This window comes from Adiantum capillus-veneris, chromosome 28 (genome assembly GCF_014529385.1).
Source record: "Adiantum capillus-veneris isolate H3 chromosome 28, ASM1452938v2, whole genome shotgun sequence".
Classification (NCBI taxonomy): domain Eukaryota; kingdom Viridiplantae; phylum Streptophyta; class Polypodiopsida; order Polypodiales; family Pteridaceae; genus Adiantum; species Adiantum capillus-veneris.
Genome location: NC_140958.1, coordinates 25,545,560 through 25,566,092, shown reverse-complemented (window position 1 = coordinate 25,566,092; position 20,533 = coordinate 25,545,560). Strand labels below are relative to the sequence as shown.

General features: G+C 39.0%; 1 pseudogene; it reads right to left on the bottom strand.

Moving 5' to 3' along the window:
• Positions 1-15,312: 15,312 nt before the first annotated feature.
• LOC147420196 (uncharacterized) lies at positions 15,313-19,795 on the bottom strand (annotated as a pseudogene).
• Positions 19,796-20,533: the final 738 nt, after the last annotated feature.

The window sequence follows — 20,533 nt, the reverse complement described above, 5'->3', positions numbered from 1 at the left end:
CACATGTGGGCCCCACGTAACCACCTGGCTCTGGAAAATGGGCAATTCCTTATTTGATGCACCATGCATGTGTATGTACATATGCGCAATTCCTTGCTCCAAAAAACTCCTGACAACGTCATATGATAAATCTTCTTAAATCATGTATGAGAGGTTGGCATATGTAAGTTTTCAGAGCAAAGCTAAAATCATTGGGATATTTAGTGTCTAACCAAAAATAATACTCATGAAATTGCAATACTTGTTTGACATGACCAAGGAACAAAAATATTAAAAAGACATGATGGAGTGTTATTGTGTCAGGATAGATGATAGGCCCAATGAGTTCAAGGAATTAGTGCCATTAGATTAGAATGAAGATATGTACTTTGACAACGATGGAGTCAAATATTGAGCTGTATTTGGTCCATATATAATCAAAAGTGGGATATGATTGGTATGAAAGAAAAAGTTAATGAAGAAAAAAGGAGAAACCTCTTCTAATAAACAAGCTTAGTGTGAGATTTATCAAAAAAAATAAAGCAATGCAATTATCAATGGATTATGCTCATATTGGCCTGTATTCATAAATGGGGATAGAAAATAACTTATATAGATGTGAAGATCCAAATTCTAGAGAGTTGATGGACCACAAAAATCTCTATGTGCTCACGTTATCCAAAAGCTGGCATGCTTGCTAGGAAGGTACTAAACCTCTAGTTGTGAGACCTTGTGAGGAGGTATGAAGTGTGGCATTTGGTGGTGAATAGGCAAAGTGCATCCACAGAAGACTCTCTCTCACCCACTCATGTACACATAGAACTCTCAAAATAAGACAAAGATGAAAACATCCATGCTTACATCATAACAAATCAAGGGCAAGATGAAAGGATTTACTGATGCATTTATAGAGGCTAACCTTTGTCGCCCAAACAAACTCGAAATTTTTCTTTGAAACTATAATTATGCTCACAATGATGTATATGTTTTGCCTAGCGATTGGAATGAGTTGTGCATATAAGTCTTATTGGTTCATAATCAAGCAAGACTCACCCTCTAGAGAAAAATAAATATGTGCACATCGAATAATGTTACCATATACATGTGGTAGTGATGTGTGTGAACACACTAGGACCGCCGGGGCATTTTTTCCCTCTTTAGGAGGTTTTTCCCCTGAGCATTGTATATACGCCCATCACTCTAGGGCTGTCAATCTTTCCATTGCACACTAAGTAACACAATCTCTATTGTGTGCCTTGAGCTTCCTTCGTCTTCTCCAACTTGTGTACGTTTCTCTGCAATCCTAATTCCAATAATTGGTATCAGAGTAGGTCACGCCCTCTCAGGCTTAGTCGCCAATTGCTCCAGCACACGCCTGCTCACTTTCTCCGATTACAATGAGGTTTGGCAAGCGTTTGCTGGTCGACAAATATTTTGAGAAGGCTGGTAGAGCTAGGTCTGCTCAGATTTCTTATTCGGGCTGATTTTGACCTCCATTTCCACTACAGGCAGGTCTGCACAGGCTATTTTGTCATTTTGTGCAGAGTTTTTGTTAGTGCTGTTTTTTGCATAACAGGTGCCTTACAGTCTTCTACCGTTTGTGCTATATAGCACGTGTTTTTCATGCTCCATTTGTCCTATTTTTGGGCAGTTTTCACATCAGGTGCAGCATTTACCATGGCTGACAGCAACAGAGATGTCTTCAAGATGTTTGTTGCTGAGGATAGGTTGGATGGGGACAATTACCCTATGTGGGCTCATATGATGCAACACGTTCTTGTGTCAAAGGGCATCTGGAATATTGTGCAGGGCATTGATGTACGTCCTGGCTCTGAGGATGTAGGCGATGCTGAGGATGTTGCAGGTCTCGCTGCAAGGATTGCTGCTATTAGAGTTGTTTTGCCTACGACAAAACAAGCTCGTTGGGAATTAAGGATGCGCAGGCTCATGCATTGATTGTGTTGTCTGTGAAGCACATCATTGTTCCTCACATCCATCAAAATCTGCAAAACAGGCTTGGGATATATTGGCTGGTCTTTATGTAAGTCGCAATGAGGCTAAAATTACTTTGCTACGTAAAGAGCTGGAGTCGAAGATTATGCATGAGGAAAATGATATGGAAACTTTCCTTGCTAGTGTCAAGGATATCAATAAGCAACTTATTTCTGCAGGTGAAGTCATTTCAGACAGTTCCCTTGTGCAGACTGCTCTTGATGCCTTACCAGATTCCTACCAGACTTTTGCTAGTACTTGGAGACTTATGACCCAAGGAAATCCTGAAGTTGTCAAGTTTGATGCATTATGCACATTGCTGTTGCAAGAGTCACTTTCCAGAAAAAACAGGACTAGGCAGCGTGTGCAGTTGAACAGGCTTTTATTGATTCTCAAAGAAAGGGTGGTAACAACAATGCAGCCACTTCTTATGGTTCTGCTGTGAGTGGCAAAACTTTTGTTCCTAATGCTTCTGCTGGTAGAAATTTGTCTGGAAATTTTGGTGATAAGGGAAAAAAGAAGATGCATTGCCATTATTATATAGCTAATGATCACTTGATCAAGTCGTGTCCTAAGTTGAAGGCCAAAGAGGCTAAGAAGAAAGAGGGTGGCTCCACTGCAAATGCTGGTTCCACTACAAATGCAGCCATTGTTGAGTCTTCTGTAAAAGGATACTGTAATGCTGATGTTGATGTAGAATGGGCTTTTAGCACAGAGTGCACTTACAATCCTACTCTCCATGATGCATGCTTGTCACTTGCTGCAGATTCACATGTGTGGTATTTCGACAGTGGTGCTACAAAGCACATTACCTCACATCATGAATTATTTACCTCTCTCGAGTTTGTCCGTCATGGGAATTCAGTCACTTGTGCCAACAATGCCTCTTATTCGGTTCAGAGAGTTGGAAAGATTGTGCTTATTGCTGCTAATGGAAGTTCTTTCACACTTGTTGATGCACTTTATGTACCTCGGATCAAGAAGAATCTTTTGTCTGTATCCGCACTTGCCAGACTTAGACTTGTAGTCAAATTTGTGGATGAGAGATGTACAGTTCATGATCGCAGTTTTGGTGATGAAATTGTTGCATCTGGCCTTTTGTGCCGTGGGCTATATAAGCTCACTTTGTATGACAAGTGTGGAGAAATTTTTTCAAATGCAATTGCAGATTCAAGGGCTATTTCAGATGCAAAACTTTGGCATGCACGTTTTGGTCATCTGAATTTTGCCAGTTTGCTGCGTTTGCAGAAATCTGATATGGTTGCTTCTTTGCCGCCTCTTGAAGCACCTGTCAAACATATTTGTGAAGGCTGTCTTTTGGGTAAAATGCAACGTCCTAAGTTTCCAAAGGATGGTTCAGTTAGGGCCACATGTAGGTTGCATCTTGTGCATAGTGATGTTTGTGGGACCATGCAAACTCCGTCCTTGGGCAATTACCTGTACTTCGTGACTTTCATTGATGATTACTCTAGGCATGCATGGTTATATCCGCTTAAATCAAAGTCTGAAGTTTTTATGTGCTTCAAACAATTTCTGGCTATGGCTGAAAATGTCACGAAATGTACTATGGGCACCCTCCGTTCCAATCGAGGGGGGGAGTATATGTCTCATGAATTCAATGCATTTCTGGCTAGTCGTGGGATAAAACACCAATGTACAGTTCCTTATACACCTCAACAAAATGGTGTTGCTAAGAGGAAAAATAGGTCACTTACGGAAATGGCATGATGTATGGTCAAAAGTCAAGCTTTGCCGCATTCTTTTTGGCTGAGGCCATCATATGTGCCACTTATGTACTAAACAGGTGTCCTACGAAAGCTTTGCAGTGTATTACTCCATATGAAGCATGGCATGATAGAAAGCCTTCTATTGAGCACATGCGTGTTTTTGGCTGTTTGGCATATGCTTTGGTGCCACAAACACAACGCAAAAAATTGGATGATAAGGCTGTCAAATGTATTTTTGTTGGTTATAGTGCTGAAAGCAAAGGTTAGAGGTTGTATCATCCGCAAACAAAATGTATTCTGGTTTCACGGAATGTAGTGTTTGTGGAAGATTTTGTTCAGCCCTTGCTGTCATGTACTAGAGACAGTAATGTAAGCTCACAAGACATTTATGACACTTTGTTGCCTCTTTTTGGTGGTGGAAATACGAATGTAACTTCCAATGAGGCAAATGTACAACTTATGGGGGTTTCTGAAAATTTTACAGATCAGCCTATTACTGATGCAGATGTACATGAGGTACTTGATGAGGAAAGGGCTGAAAATGAGCAGGCTAGAGGTATGCCAAAATGGCTGGTGCACACTTTGCGTGATAGTAAATTGGATGTCTAGTCGTACTCGTTCAGGCTCTTGCCATGCATCTTATGCATTAGATTGTTATGCTTTGGCTGTGTCTAGCTTACATGATGTTGAGGAGCCTCTGTCGTTTGATGAAGCACATAATTTAGAAAATTGGATGGCTGCCATGCAATCAGCATATGAAGCACAGAATTCAGAAAATTGGATGGCTGCCATGCAATCAGAATATGATGCACTTATAGAAAATGACACATGGACTTTATGTGATTTGCCTCCTGGAAAAAAGGACATTGGTACGAAGTGGGTTTACAAGTTGAAATGCAAGCCGGATGGTGAGATCGATTGCCATAAGGCTCGACTTGTTGCGAAGGGTTATGCACAACAAAAAGGCATAGATTATGAAGAGACTTTTGCTCCACTTGTCGTATGACTACTATGAATTTTCTATGTGCATTGGCAGTTCATTTTGGTTGGGATATACATCAATCAGACATTGTTACTACTTTCTTGAATGGTGACATATTTGAGGAAGTTTATGTAACACAGCCTCGCGGTTTTGTCATAAAAGGACAAGAGGACAAAGTTTGCAGATGTAAGAAGGCTTTGTATGGGTTGAAGCAATCTCCTTGTGCTTGGTATGAGAAAGATGACACTCATTTGGTCAAACGAGGCTTTCGTAACAGTCCAACAGAAAGCACATTGTATATAAAGCGTGAGGGTGATGTACTTCTCATTGTGGTTCTTTATGTCGATGATTTGCTGATCACTGGACCAAATGAGAGACATATTGATGAATTTAAGGCTGATTTGAATGCTACTTTCAAGATGAAAGAGCTGGGGCTGTTGCATCATTACTTGGGTATACAGTTTAAGCAGTGTGATGGTGGTATTGCCTTGTGTCAGAAAAGTTACATAGAGACATTGCTATGTAAGTTTGGACTTGAGGATTGCAAACCTATTGCCACTCCCATGGAAATAGGTTTGAAGTTGAGTTTACATGATGCTGGCGATCCTGCTGATGTCACTCTTTATCAAACTGCTCTTGGCTGCCTCATTTATGTATGCAACACGAGGCCGGATATTTAGTTTGCAGTCTCACAAGTCAACAGATTTATGCATAGCCCATGGCCTAAGCATTGGCAGGATGTCAAGATAATTTTCCGCTACCTTAGTGGCACGTTACATCTTGGCTTGTTTTATACCAAGGGGGGATCATTGCCGCCAGACTTACATGCTTTTTCGGACTCATATTGGGTTGGTTGTTTTGACACGCGAGTATCCACAAGTGGTTTTTGTTTCATGCTTGGCAGTTCATGTATATCATGGTTGAGCAAGAAGCAACCTACTGTGGCCACTTTGAGTTTTGAGGCTGAGTACAAGGTAGTCTTCACAGCTACGGTTGAGTGTGTATGGTTCAGACGCCTTATGGCTGATTTGGGTGTTGGATAGGACATTGCCAACACTATCTACACTGGCAGTCAAAGAGCATTGGCAGTTGTGAGGAACCCAATTTTTCATGCTGTGCACAAAGCACATTGAGGTGCATACCACTATGTCAAGAAGAGGCTCTCAGTACGAGAGATCAGCTTGGCTTATGTGCCAACAGAGGAAAACCTTGCAGATCTTTTGACAAAGGCATTGTCTTGTGAGAAGCTTGAAGCTTTCTGCAAAGCTTTGGGCTTACTCCCCCTTGTGGACTGATCATGTCCTCAGGGCATGGCACTTCCCTTTACTCATGTGCCAGCTCTCGTTCACCGCATCACTCCAGGGGGGATTTGTTACCATATAGATGTGGTAGTGATGTTCTGAACACACTAGGACCGCCGGGGCATTTTTTTCCTCTTTAGGAGGTTTTTTCCCCGAGCATTGTATATACGCCCATCACTCTAGGTCTATGAATCTTTCCATTGCACACTAAGTAACAGACTCTCTATTGTGTGCCTTGAGCTTCCTTCATCTTCTCCAAGCTATGTGCGTTTCTCTGCAACCCTAATTCGAACAATAAATTAGAATAATTTAGGAGTGGTAGATTAGTGGGGAGTGGATAGAGAAGAATTTCTTGTAGTTTTCCAGGTCCAAAAAGAAATACAATTCTTTGTTGGAAGTGAATTTTATGACTTGAACACACATTAACCCTAAGAGATTGCACAAAATGGAAAATGTAAAAGTTGGCTTTGTGTGGGTTATTCATTTAAGATAATACAAGCATAAAGAAAGAATCTAGTTATGGTCAGTAGCTAGGATATGAGGAAGATAGAGATAGAGATAAAGGCTTATGTAGAGATAGATATGTGGTTAGAGAGGGAGATAGATGGAGAGACTGAACAACAACAAATGTAAAGAGTAACACCTTACACAAATTCATAGAGGATAGTGAATGCATTTCAATTTTCTTTGAGCAAGTTTCTCATGTAGATACTATGATTGAGCTTGAGGCTAATGGATTCTAGCGTTGAAGATGGATTCCATGTTGTTGCAGTATGATTTATGGAAATGTAGGATATGATTGAGTCTTTTGAAGGTAAAAAAGATTTCAATTCTACTAAAGGATTGAAAGTGCATGTGGAGACCAAGTACAAACCTGGCAAAGGCAAAGAAGTGAGACTAGTGGCCTTACCTTTACCATTAGATTGCAATGAAAAATCTAGAACAAGATTCTTTGTAGCCAATTCTCAGGGATCCAAAAAGAACTGGACACACATTCACAACGGAATCCCTAAAAGAGCTAAAGGTTGGTTGCGAGGAGTTTTTAAGAGAGGAAAAGGAGATTTTTTTTGAATAAATGATTTCAAGACATTGTAAATGTTTTCTTTCCAGCCACATGAGATAGGGTGTGTTGATCCTAGTGTTGTTGAACCTATGACGATCTTCACTTTCCCTCATGTACCTTGGGGATGAATTTCTAGGGGCATTTGCAGGAGGGTGAATTTACTCAACGGAAGTTCCCTATTCAAGGTTCAATCAATTTCAATTAGATGTTGAGAGTAGAGATTTGACAACCATAAAAACACCTTTGGGACTGGTAAGGATGCGTACCTTACCTCAAGGAGCAACAAATTTGGTTGCACATATGATGAATGGGATGAGCAAGGTTCTATGTGACTTCATATCTCAAATCACAATGCCATTTTTTGATGATGTGCCCATCAAAGGTGGTGAAGACAAAGAAAAAGATGAAGCTATGGATTCAAAGGGGTACTATAAGTTTGTTGCAAACCATATCAAAGATTGTGAGAAGATTTTTCAATATTGGAAGAAGTTAATCTTACCCTATAAGGACAAAAAATTGTATTTGGAGTTAACAAAGTGTTGATTGTGGCATATGTATGGTCCTTATGATAGAAGGCCTTGTCCAAAAAAGATGGATGCAATCAAAAACATGAAAGAAAAATGTACAACTATCACTAAAGCTCAAAGATTTCAAAGAAGCTACTTCTTTCATAACCAAGGTAGACTATGCATGAAAAAGACCTACCATTGTGATAGTGGACATGAATTCTATAGGAATAGGATGGGCAATAGGGAAAGCTGATGATGAAGGAAAAGGTATGTGGTGAGGTTTGGGGCCAAAATCTAAGTTCTTATCAACAAGATTATGTGCAGGTAAAAAAGGAATTATGGGGAGTGGTCACAACATTGAGATGAGACAAGGAGTACTTGATAGGGGCATTAGGTCAAAGCATGTATTGGTGCTACCAAAAGTGGTGTCATGGACAATCCTTTGGTAGCCATTACGACCCCATTTTCATGTTTCAATTTTAAAATCTATGACCTTGTTACAGATCAATCGATAGATTTTTGAAAATAGAATCTAAAATTATATCCTCCGACAAATATTGAGCGTGTTTACAAAAAAATTACCAATCTCCACCTTTTATAAAAGGATCCACCAAATGGTAGAAAAGGTGGTACCACCAATACATGCTTTCACCCATCAGTGGTTGTGGAAACTGATTTTTTGTCTCAAATTGCTCAACTCCTGACATTGCTATGCTACTGTGATGGATAGCCTACATAAAGTCCTTGAAACCTGAGTTCAAGCATACTGCAAGAAATGGAAATCCAATGGTAGCTAAGCTATCCAGGGCAAGATATGAAGATGAACATGAGATGATTGTTGAGGGAGATGATGTAGGCACAAATTTCTACACTATTGCTCATGTAAAGAGTAATCATGTATGTTTTTTATCTTCACTTGAATCATTTTTAGAGGAACTATATGAGGGTGAATGGCACTTGATAGGTCACTACTTAAGTACCTTGCAAAAACATGATGATATGATAGAGCAATAATTCAAGAGGATAAGAAGAAAATCATATGGATACTTCTTGAAGGATGTGTACTTATCCTAAATGAAGACATGGAGCACCGTTGCAGGAACATTTGCCAAAGTAAAAGAAAGGTATTGGTGGAAAGGGATGTAGAAGAAAGTGGCTAATGCTATGGAGTCTTGTGTGACATGCCAAATATATTCAAATATACGGCATTGTGATGGGCTATATCCTACTTATCCATTGGAAATACATTACAAATGGATTGTGGATTGCATCACAATGTGTTTGGGACTTTGGAAAATGAGGTATTTGGTGCTTGCAAGAGAAGATTTTTCTAATTGAGTTGAAGGGCGTGCATTGTGGAAAAAGAATACAAAATTTGTATGTAAATTCCTTCTTAAAGATACAATCTGTCATTATGGATGTGTTGGAAAAATAACTACAGATAGAGTGGATGATGAGGCAAAGCAAGGGAGTTCTTCTCTAGGATGCCACATCAAACTATCTTTAACTGGTGCATATAACCGAGAGGCAATGGAAAGAGTGAAAGAGGGCATCCTCCAATAATTAAATCTTTGGCTAAGGTTTGTGAATGCAAGCTTGGAGACTGACCAAGGTTACTTCCATTTGCATTATGGGCTGACCGCACGACACATAGTTCAATCACTATCTATAATATTATGCTTGTTGAATTGATGCATGGTCAAAAATCTGTGATTCCAATTGAAGATGTAGTTTCTACATGGAATGCATTGCCATGGGAAGATGGAATGAGTAGAGAAGATCTTCTTACATTGCACATACGATAATTGGAAAGAAGGCCTAAAGCCGTTGACCTTGCAAAATCTTGATTAAAGGATGCAAGATTGGAAAACAAAAGATAGATTTGACAAGAGACATAGGCTTAGAACGAAATCCATTGAAGAAGGTGATTGTGTGTTGGTGTATGATAGTAGCCTTTAAAACTAGCACTATACAATAAGAAACCTTGTAAAGAGATGGTTTGGACCTTATGTTATCAAGCGTGTGCATGGAAATGCAACTTACACCTTGCGTGAGTTGAATGGGATAGAAATGAATATTCCCTTAGGGGATTCTGATCCATTTTATGCACAACAAAGTGAAGAGGATGATGGATCCAATTATATGCAAACTAAGGATGAAAGTGAAGATATGGTGTTTGACTATGAGTTTTGACGCCAAGCAAATACTATTGTGGCACATGCCGGAGGATGTGTAGGTTAAGAGGGGGTGGATGTTGTGCTATGGCACATGTCGAAGGATGTGTAGGTTTGAAGGGAGTGGATGTCCTGCTATGACACTTTGCACGATATGAAAGAAAAACATTCACCTCACATTTGACACCTTCTAATGGATGGAAATAAAAGCAATCATGTACATATGTGATATATGCTAAAGAGTCTACTATGGTCGCTATCATGTACATGCCTATCTGGGGAATTGTGGCCTTGGATGTTTTCTCACTTGTTAAGATGCATATTCTTTTTTTATAATGTACATGTTCAAAGTGTTTTATGGTGGCATACTCATCTTGCCTACAAAGATTGGTGCAAGCAAAAACTGTAAAAAAGTAGCTAACAAGCGTCGTAATAAAATTTCATAAAAAGTGAAACAAAAGGGAAAAGTAGTGAAAACGAATGTATATTCATGATTTTAATGCCTATGCAAGTGATCCCATATATCTAGGGATTTTTTTGACTGCATTTGATATTTTTCACATAAAAAATAATCCTTCTGGGTCAAGAATGAGCTGAAAATGACTTAGTTTTGGTCCACAGGGGAAAATGGCCCAAATATTGACACATCAGCTGATATTTCCATGGGGAAGAGAGAGAAGGCAGCTTTTAGTGGAAAAAACCTGCAATTTTCCCCTTTTGTGTAATTCCTTTCATGGTTGCTCAATCTATGTGTAGAATAGTCGTGTCTCTCCACAAGATTAAATCTGAGCTTATGAGAGAGTGAACTAGGGTTTTCCTTTATCACAATGGTGTGTGAGATTCAAGGTAGAAGCTCTTGAATCTTAGAAAAATTAGAAAATTGTCATCATGAAGGTGGAAGCTTGTGTATTCCTTTCCATTGTTTGAAGTTGCGACTATGTAATTGGGGACGAGGCTACATGATTCCATGACAGAGGTTTGGGCTAGCGAAGTACCAACGGAGTATCTCATCCCTCTATAGCCAACAACTCCCCGCTGCATGGGGGCCTTCAACCAACTAGAGGTCCTCATTGTAGTTAGGGATTACTCAGACAAAGGTTCTTGCAAGTTCTTTGATATTCAAGGAGAGGGCCATCTTCACAGCACCACTGTTGAGGCGCGAGAGGTGATTAAGTGCTACTTTAAAAGGGTTCAAGCGGTGGGCATCAATGGGAGGAATTGTGTCATAGACCGCAACCTGACTAACTTGGAGTCAGGAAACTTGTGGCTTTGGGCTTGGGGGAACCACTCTTTGACATGACTGCAGGGGGACCTAGGGGGAGTGGTTTTGACGAGCCTCCTTTGCCTCATCCAATCAATCGAGGATCCTCTTTTCTAGTACACAGCTCGGTTGGGCTGACACATACTAACAACAAAGAGAGAGATTATTCTTTTGATAAAAAATCATTGGAGGGAGGAGGGTCTCATCTCTGAGTTCTTGGCAAGTTTCTCGGAGCACTTGTGGGACAATAGACATCCAAGGAGAGTTGCCATGTTTCAATGGCTTACCCTCCAAAGAAGGCTATGAGAGCACATTATCCCCAAGATCATCAAGAATAGGAAAGTTAAACTTCTATCTTTTAGGGAGAAAAAAAACCCTTAGCTTGTATTCTCTATTCATAGCCTACTGACAAAGTATGGCTTGATTTGGGCTTGTATTTTGGCTTTCAACCTTGAAAAGGACTGATGGGTATCTTTGGTATCTTCTAGCTGCCAAACTTGACATGAATTATACCCATGGAATCCTCTAAACATGTAGAACCAATACCGATGACAAAAATTTGTCTTGACCCCTGGTTGCTCTTGCAGACATCTATTTTGATAGATGACTAGCTTGTCATTTTTGTCTCGCCCTTTTTTTTTCCAGTACTTTTAGTCCCTTTTTTTTGTTAGGATTATACAAGATATAATATTTTTAGTATAAAGATCTACTTCTTGTAAACGGCTTTGTAGTCGCTTGAAGTGTCTAATAGGAAACTTTACACTTGATGGGTGCTTTCATTTAGTCGCATCACCGAATTTTTCTGCCCTTGTAGGCCATCCCGGAGTTTTATGACCATTCTCGTTCATTTTTGGCCCCACACTGTTGTTGATGACTGATCAGCATTTCGTTCTTACCTCTAACATTATAGCCTTGTGCACATGGCCTTCTTCTCTTTGTACTACTCAGACATCTCTTCAGTCTTTTCTTCATCTAGATATGGAAATTTTCCTCTTTTCTTAAAGAAAAATAAGGAAATTTTAAAAAATAACTAAATAGAACCAAAAATCAACTCAACAAAAAGTTAAAATCATTCGAACAAAAATTTAAACACTACACATGCCCCAAGGGGTCCATATATGGCTTTTGTCCCCGTACTCCTCCTGTAACGTTATTATGAGGGCATATACTCTGAATTCTGTCAAAAAATAATCACAATCAAACACAAAAATTCAATGCAACTCACAGAACACTGCCCTTATTCATAATATTAGGTCCACATTTAGAACGCCTCCCTCCCCTTCTATTTGGAGTCCGCCTTGATGACAAGGTATTGCCAAGGGTATGTGTTGTGCTTGGGAAATTAAAAATTGTGCCAATGACAGCCTTGCAATGTAGCCCTATTATGCATACACAATCAATGCATGGAAAAAGTTTATGATGTGTAAGATGTGGGTATAAGCACTTTGCTTATTTCCATTTTCTAGCAAGGATTCATATTTGAAGAAATGTGATGGCCTTTGAAGCTCTTTGTGTTTTTTGCTTGATTGAAGGTTGTAGAGATTTGGACTTCCTCTTTGGTTGCCTTTGGTTATTTGGCTTTCGAGATTTTGCATTCATTTTATCTCCTGATCCGTAAGCCTTGTGCAACATGTAGTGGTGAAGTGAGCGACTTCCTTTCTTTAACTATACTATAATTGTAGGAGGAATTGAAAGAACTCAAGCATCAATGCAGTGGCAATAATTTCATTGGCTTTTGTTGAGACCCACTTCTTTGTGATTATTGACTGCTTTAGTGATGAAGCCCGTTTAGGAATCCATAATCGTCCCTGCTTTGTTCGTGTTTGAGGAGACTTCTTTGGCATCCACCTTGTCTTTGTGTGAGTTAATAGTCTTTGCTTTAGCCCTTTTACACTTGGTTGGGGACGAGATTCAGAATTCGGGAGTTGATAATTTAACCATTTTGGAACCCAAATAAACTCTTGACTTCTTTGTGCTTGAATCAACTTCTTTGGAACCCAAATCTAACTTGTGAAAGCTTGCGACTTTGTGAAGTTTGTAGCCATTCTTGCATACTTTGACTGTTTTCCTTTTGGTGTTGGATCTTTTGATTTTCATGAGAAATTTCATCTTCTTGATCCATATCTACTTTTGGCCAAGCTGGCTCTTTGGTATCCAGACTGTTTGAACTTGTTGGATCTGACTTGTTATTCTTTGCTTTTGTCCTTCCTTGGTTGTTACGCAAGCTAGTAGTGATAGTGATGACCGAGTTCCTGGTAGGGGATATCATAAGAATCATCAATGTTGCTACTATCCTTAGAAAGGTTGATATCTGGCACTTTCCCTTTGTGGTTTGGTTGGTTATGGAAAGTTATTATCTGTTTGCTCTTGGATTGTTGTTTTTAGAATGACTACTCTAGCCAATTGATTAGCATGTGGTTAGCTCATTGACATGGTTGTGTTCTTCTTAAATGATTATTTTCTTCGAGTACAGGAGCCACGTCTAAGGATGCTTGTTGCGAGTGCGTCACCATTTGGGATTTTGAAATCCACTTTGGATGCACTTTATTCTTGTAGTGGTAACATTGGTTCCTGGGTATTTGATCTTGACAAACATAAAACCAAGCATTAGTTAAAGTGTTGCATGTCACCTATTGGGTTCTTTAGATTTCCATTATTGGCATCATCTTGAATCTCCAAGTGCTTTACGGGGTCATAGAACTCATCTTCTTCTTTGTCTTTTGATTCGGGAAGTTAGTTTGTTTGCTTTTCATTTTAAGAACTTGTTAATGCTTGGTTCTCTTTGTTTTCTTGGATCACACTCACTGCAAAATAAGGAATGACATCATGGCCATCTTCATCACAAAACTTCGTTGTTGGACCATTAGCCATGGTACACACATCCAGAGTAGCCAAGATGTGTTCCCATTCTAGTGTCTCTAATGCTTCTTCAGGAATGGTTTTGGGATATTATACTTATCTTCAATTTCCCTTTCTAGAATACACTTCTCTTGCTTTAAGCTTCGGCATTGCAAAGCTCCACACATCCACAGTTCTTTAGGCTTAGTCGACCATGTTGGAAGTTATGATCGAGGATATTAAATATAGGAGCTTTTCATTTAGAGCTTTCTCTACAAAGTTAGAGCTTTTTGTGGGTAGAAAAATCAGATGTAACCTTTTGCACATACTAAGGTATATAGCTTTTGAACTAGGTCGATAAAGTGCATAGTAAAACATTTGTGCTCTACATGTTTGTGACACAATTAAGGGCCATAGTAATACAACATAGATTTGATTAAAAAAAAAAAACCATATCAATGTCAATATATTGATACTGCAATGTCATATATGTAGTATTTATAAGAAAGATCATCACAAAGTCTATGTTTATGATCCACAATAATTTTAGTACAAAGTAAAATATTTGAATTTTTGGTATGAGGTAAGTTGAAGTCTACTCTAGCACAACGAGTCTTTATCTTGTTCGCATTATAAGTCAATTAGAGAGAGAGAGAGAGAGAGAGAGAGAGAGAGAGAGAGAGAGAGAGAGAGAGAGAGAGAGAGAACAAAGTGAAATCATTGAATTTTTGGTATGAGGAAAATTGAAGTCTACTCTAGTAATGAGTCTTTATCTTGTTCATGCTATAAACAATTAGAGAGAATAAGAGAGACCCCCCCCCCCCCCCCCCCCCCCCCCCCCCCCCCCCCCCCCCCCCCCCCCCCCCCACACACACACACACACAAACACACATGATGATTATTGCGTAGGCATTTGCTTGCATTACCCTAACCCCAATAAGAAAAACAAGAACAAGATAATGACATGAGAAACACAACATTTTCCCCATAATTGAACAACATATAGATTGAGCCTTGATTTTCAAGTCAAGGCACCATGAGTGTGGGTGAAAAAACCCTTGTGGGGACAAGGGAAAAACCCACAATCTCCATATGTTGCTCGTTGTTGCATTAAAAAAATACTATCTCAAACAATACATAGAGTCAAGTCACAAAAATAATTGTCCACCAATGGAAGTAGCTAATCTACTAGTTTTCCTCCTCAGGAGGAGGACCACAAACTTTCTTCTCTAAACACTCAGAGAAGACAAATAAATCACCCTCTAACATTAGACAGTGACGTATCTCCTTTGTGCAAGCAAGCCCCAAACCACCACACCCGGCAAAGATGTCCATAACATGGTCATCCTCATATGTGAATGTTTCTAGCAGCCAACTGGGTTAAACATAATAATCAAAGTTTAACGACAAGAGATTGCATAGAACTATCAAGATGTGTGTCCTGATTCACAAGAGTTCATGGCTAGAAAGTTACCTGTAAAAAGTCTCAGTACGCTCTGCTCCCCCTCGAATCAAATCTCCAGCCGAACTTGTATAATCATTACATGAATGAGGAGGAGACTCTGTGAGGTAGCTTCTTGAGGCCGGAAGAACTCAGGAGAAACATCCTCCCCAGCCTTTCTATCATAATGAGGTGTAATGCTTTGAGCATTCTTACGATAAAATAGACCAAGAGTGAGATCCATCACCTATGAAAGGAGAGAACAAATCACTTAATAAGAAGAACTCTAAATTCATACGCAAGCTTTAGATAGAGAAGGCAACCTCACCTACTCACCAGTCTCTGGGTGTAAATATCCCCCATCACACATCAAAGTCCACGAGCGATGGAGCTGCAAACTAAATCTATTAGCTTGCATGAAAAGATCTCCCAAATGTTGTGCAAGAGACAAAGTCACCAAGAAACCCTCGTCTGCCAAGTGAACATCAGCAATTTCCATGACACCAGTTGCCAAGGCAGTGGAAAAGTGGTTCCACTCACGAACAACTTTTACATTACCTACACAAGCAAGTTAAAATGAAAAATTACATCATAACATATATACATTCTATAACGAGCACGAAGCCTCCCAAATTTTGACATAAAAAAAGTTCACCTATAGTGTGATTGTGAATACCATCAACTAACATGGACGCAGGGAAGTCTGCAAAGATCAATCTTGCCACATGTTGGGAGATTTCCCCCTTCAATGCATACTCGCGCCCATCATAGATTGGTGTTTTCTTGAACCACATTTCAATACTAACACAAAACAAATGATTATGGTAAGAGTACATTATGGTAATATAACGTTTTAGAGAAATATGTAAGTCTTACCTATGCCATACTAGGTCATCAATTGCTTCCACATCCAATAACAAAGCATCCACACATGTAATAAACTCCCTGCCTAAACATGAAAATGCAATTTTCAATTGCTTAGAATCTCAAAGAATGCTTAGAAAACCATAGGACATGTCAATGGTTAATGCAAGCAATAATTAATTAGAGTAATAAAAAGCAAATAAACAAGCAAAGAACGTCTACCTGTGGTACGTTTTGTTGGCATCCGCTCATATAGAGAACGACCCATAATAGTCTCAGAGAAGCAAGACTTTGATGCTAAGGTGGATTTTTTTGGTAGAAGAGAAGTTGGAAAGCTCTCCTCCTCAACATCAACATCTACAGGCACACATTGGGGGGGGTTTTTCTATACTTTTTTTTACCTTTTCTTGCACGTGAGGGTGGCTTGGTGGATGGCTCAATGTATGTAGCTTCGGGTGAGATTACACCGTCATTAGAGATGGGGCTCTCTTCCAAAAAACCTTTCCATACAAAAGTTCACAAAAAAAAAAGATCAACAAAATTCTATTTTAACTAAAATATAGTACTTCATATAAGAGATTGTAGTTCACTTACGAGCATGAATCTCTTGTTCGCTCTTTGGGATAACACCTAGGGGATACTCCAACCACCATGGACAGTGAGAGCACTCCCAAGGTGTAATACTCTTTTCCAAGAGTGTTGACGAGAACATAGTATTCTCGTCCTCTTTATCTAGCCATTCTTATACATCCTCCGGCATAGACTCTATCATCCAAAGCCGCATACAATTCAATAGCCATCTAAATGAAAATTCAATATAAAAATGAGACAATAAAGTACATCATCATGAAACAAAATTAGTATTCAAGAAATCCAATACCTATACACAAGACATTTGCTTGCATGCATCACTTCGGGTAAAGAGGCATAATCTGAAGCACTCTTCATGTTTGCCATAACATGAGTATAAGCCAATGAAACATGTGTCTTCCTAGATGCCTTAAAGAAGGCCTCAAATGTTTTTGGCAACAAAGGACCCTCCACCTCAAACTTAGCAATAATAATTGTAGCTTCACCAAACATTCCCTTCCAATAGGTCTCTTGCCTCATGTAAGCTCTAAGTTTCTTATAGTCTGCAAAATGACCTCCTTTGGAGTCCTTAACTTTGGTCAAAATCATCATGTGAAGAAGTTCTTTGCGTCTATTGAATTACAATCGTTGATCCAAAAATTAATGTTACTAATTACATTGCACATAAAAATAATAAATCAAAGTTTAAGATGAAATAAAACATACCTCTCTATTGTGATCTTTGCGGCGCACAAGCTGTATAATTTATCACGAGTGATCCCTACCATTGTTTTGTCATGCCAATCCTTGTCAAATAGCATAGTAAAAAACTCTTCACCATGTGTAGGATTTGCAATAGAAAGGTACTTATATCCGCTATCCCTCATTTTTTCTTCTTCCTTCTTTAGAGCTTCATTCATCTTCTTTTTTAAATCCTCCCCAAGAAGACCTAAAGTTCTAAGCCTTCTATTTTCATCAGCCAAAAAGGACTCCCATCTCCCCTTCAAAGCAAAACAATTATTTGGCAATGTTTTCATGAGCCATTAGCAACACAACACAAAAAAATCCATGACTGCACATAAGCTTCCCATGCAGGAATTCAAGATATATTTCAAACCATCACTCCCTCCATATCTTGCCACCTCCGCAAAAGCTTCCCACATGGGAATTCAAGGCATATTTCAAGCCAAAATTCATCCATAACTTGCCACCTATGCAAAGGCTTCCCACATGAGAATTCAAGGCATATTTCAAGCCAAAATTCACCCATAACTTGCCACCTCTGCAAAGGCTTCCCACATGGGAATTCAAGGTATATTTCAAGCCAAAATTCCATCCATAACTTTCCACCTCTGCAAAGGCTTCCCACATGGGAATTCAAAGCATATTTCAAGCCAAAATTCCATCCATAACTTGCCACCTCTGCAAAGGCTTCCCACGTGGGAATTTAGGGCATTATACAAATTGTAACCCAGTCCATAATTTGAATAGACTTCCCACATGAAAATTAAAGGCTTATTTGAAAACATGGAGTCATACATAACTTGTAACCTTCAACTAAGGCACCTTGAAAGTAAAGTAGTTGAAGACATACTCATTCTCAAAGTACTTGCAATTTAAATTTTTTAAAGAAATGTATTTATTATCCCAAACAAGTTGAGCATCATGACATACCTTCCAAACAAGTTGAGCAATCAAAATGCATGGCGTTGAGTACCATGGCACAATCCCTTGGTTATGTCTTGCCTCCAATTTTAGCTCAACCTCCATCCAAGATCTCTGCTCAGGAGTGAGATATTCCATTATGCTTGACTTTTTTGCTATACCAAACTTCTGAAACATAAATACTTCATGTGCCAAGTTGGGTGGAGCTGTAGCCCGCGAGATTCTAAAAGCAAGAGTTGACGGATAATCAAATGAAAAAGCACATTACAACCAGAGAATTAAACAACAATAATCCATATAATCTTACTCGTTTGTTGTATCAAGACTCAAAATCAACTCTGCTTCTTTCTTTTTATCTATCTCAATAAATTCACAATGAACTTGTACATGATATTTTTTATCCTCAGAGTGCTCTACAAAAGAAACATCATCCAAAATAAATTTTCAAGTGCAACAATGTATATTCAAACTCAAACACAAGAGAAAAGAAGCACTTGCCTTCTTCAATTCGTCGCATCCAAGTTTTTAACCTGTGGTTACCATCCCACACAAAAAACAGTTTGCCTCGAAGATCTACCCAATCACCCACAAGATACTTTTCAAATTCTTCATTGAGTCTTTGCCATATTGGATCCCACTTCTCAATCGTGTCTTCTCTCAAATGTTTTGTTTCTCCATGTCGTCCTTTAAGTGAAACAATAAAAGAACCCATTGAAGAGACATAGCCAACCCTATCAAACGTGGATGTCAACCAAGGTGCATCCGAAATTGCACATTTAACAGCATCTGTAGCTATTAATCTACATAAGGGAACAAAAGGGGGTTCTGACTTTCTTTTGATATGAAATTGACTTATGCCTTCATTCATCAACCCTAGAGACACATTCTCCCCAAAAACCTTGTCATGCTTTGAAAAGCCGTCTTCTTCATCCTGGTTTTTGTTCTTTGTGTGAGTAGTTTGTGGAGTGGGAGCAAAAGATGGACCAATAGTATTTGGAGTGATAGTAGTGCTATTAGAAGCTCCATCTATAGACCTGTCCAAGGACCACGCTTCATCATCAACATACACACATTGATTTCTTCTTTTCACAGACTTGCCTTCCTTGAACAGTCCCAGACCGTAGAGTCATACCCCCTGAACATTTCGCTTCTCGTTTTCTCATGGAGTGTTTAGGAGCCATGGTAAATATCTTAAATCTCTATAAAGAAAATAAATAACATAATCAAGACTTTGTTTACAATTACTAACTCTTTCTTAAATTACTATAAGTGCAAAAAAACCATAACAAATGAATAAATCCCAAAGGACAAAGAAGAAGAAGAAAAGCTTGACCTTCTGCTAAAAAATGAACATAAGATAAATACCTGATAAAAATGAACCTTCAAGATGGTTTCAAGGCCATAGAGAAAACACCTTAGATTTTGGCATAAAAACTGCACGTCAAAACCTATCAAAACTAATAACCAAATAGCAACATGTCAAAACCAATAACTAGCACCAAAATTTTCTCAGTGGAACAATTCTCCATTAAGATTTTGAAGTGGACTTGAGGTACCGTATACTCATATACATACCTTGAGAAACATCAAAAGACACTAATTTGTTTTGGCCTCCAATAACTTGCAACTAAGCATGCCATGATTTTGAGAAATGGAACGACTTTGCTAATCACCTCTTAATTATGGATTAAGTGGCTTGCAGTGCTCCTGTGGCTTAATGATTAAGCATACATTGGCCATGGCAATGCCATGCTTTGAACCCTTAATCAAAGCTTGTGCTCAAACGACATTGCCCTGCTATGACCCATGACATGAAAACACCTAAAACCCATAACCTCTAGAAATTGCGGAAACTAGGGTGCAACAAGAATGCCAACCAAGGCTAACAGAAAAGCATAAATACGGAATTGCCAGTTATGTGTTGAACAAATTGTTCGACTGAATGCAATCAAGGAAAGGCTTTCCGTCCATTGCCAGCCTTTTTCTATGCATTGCACCGCTGTAAAAACTAGATGCCAAAGTAAATTTTCCTTGACATTTTTATTTTAAGCAAAGTAGAGGGGGCCTACGTCCTATAACCAACGCTCAAAGCTTACAGGTGACAAATGTACAGCCAAAGTTGAGAGAAATTTGAGTTTGTTGATGACAAATACTTACCTAGATTGCC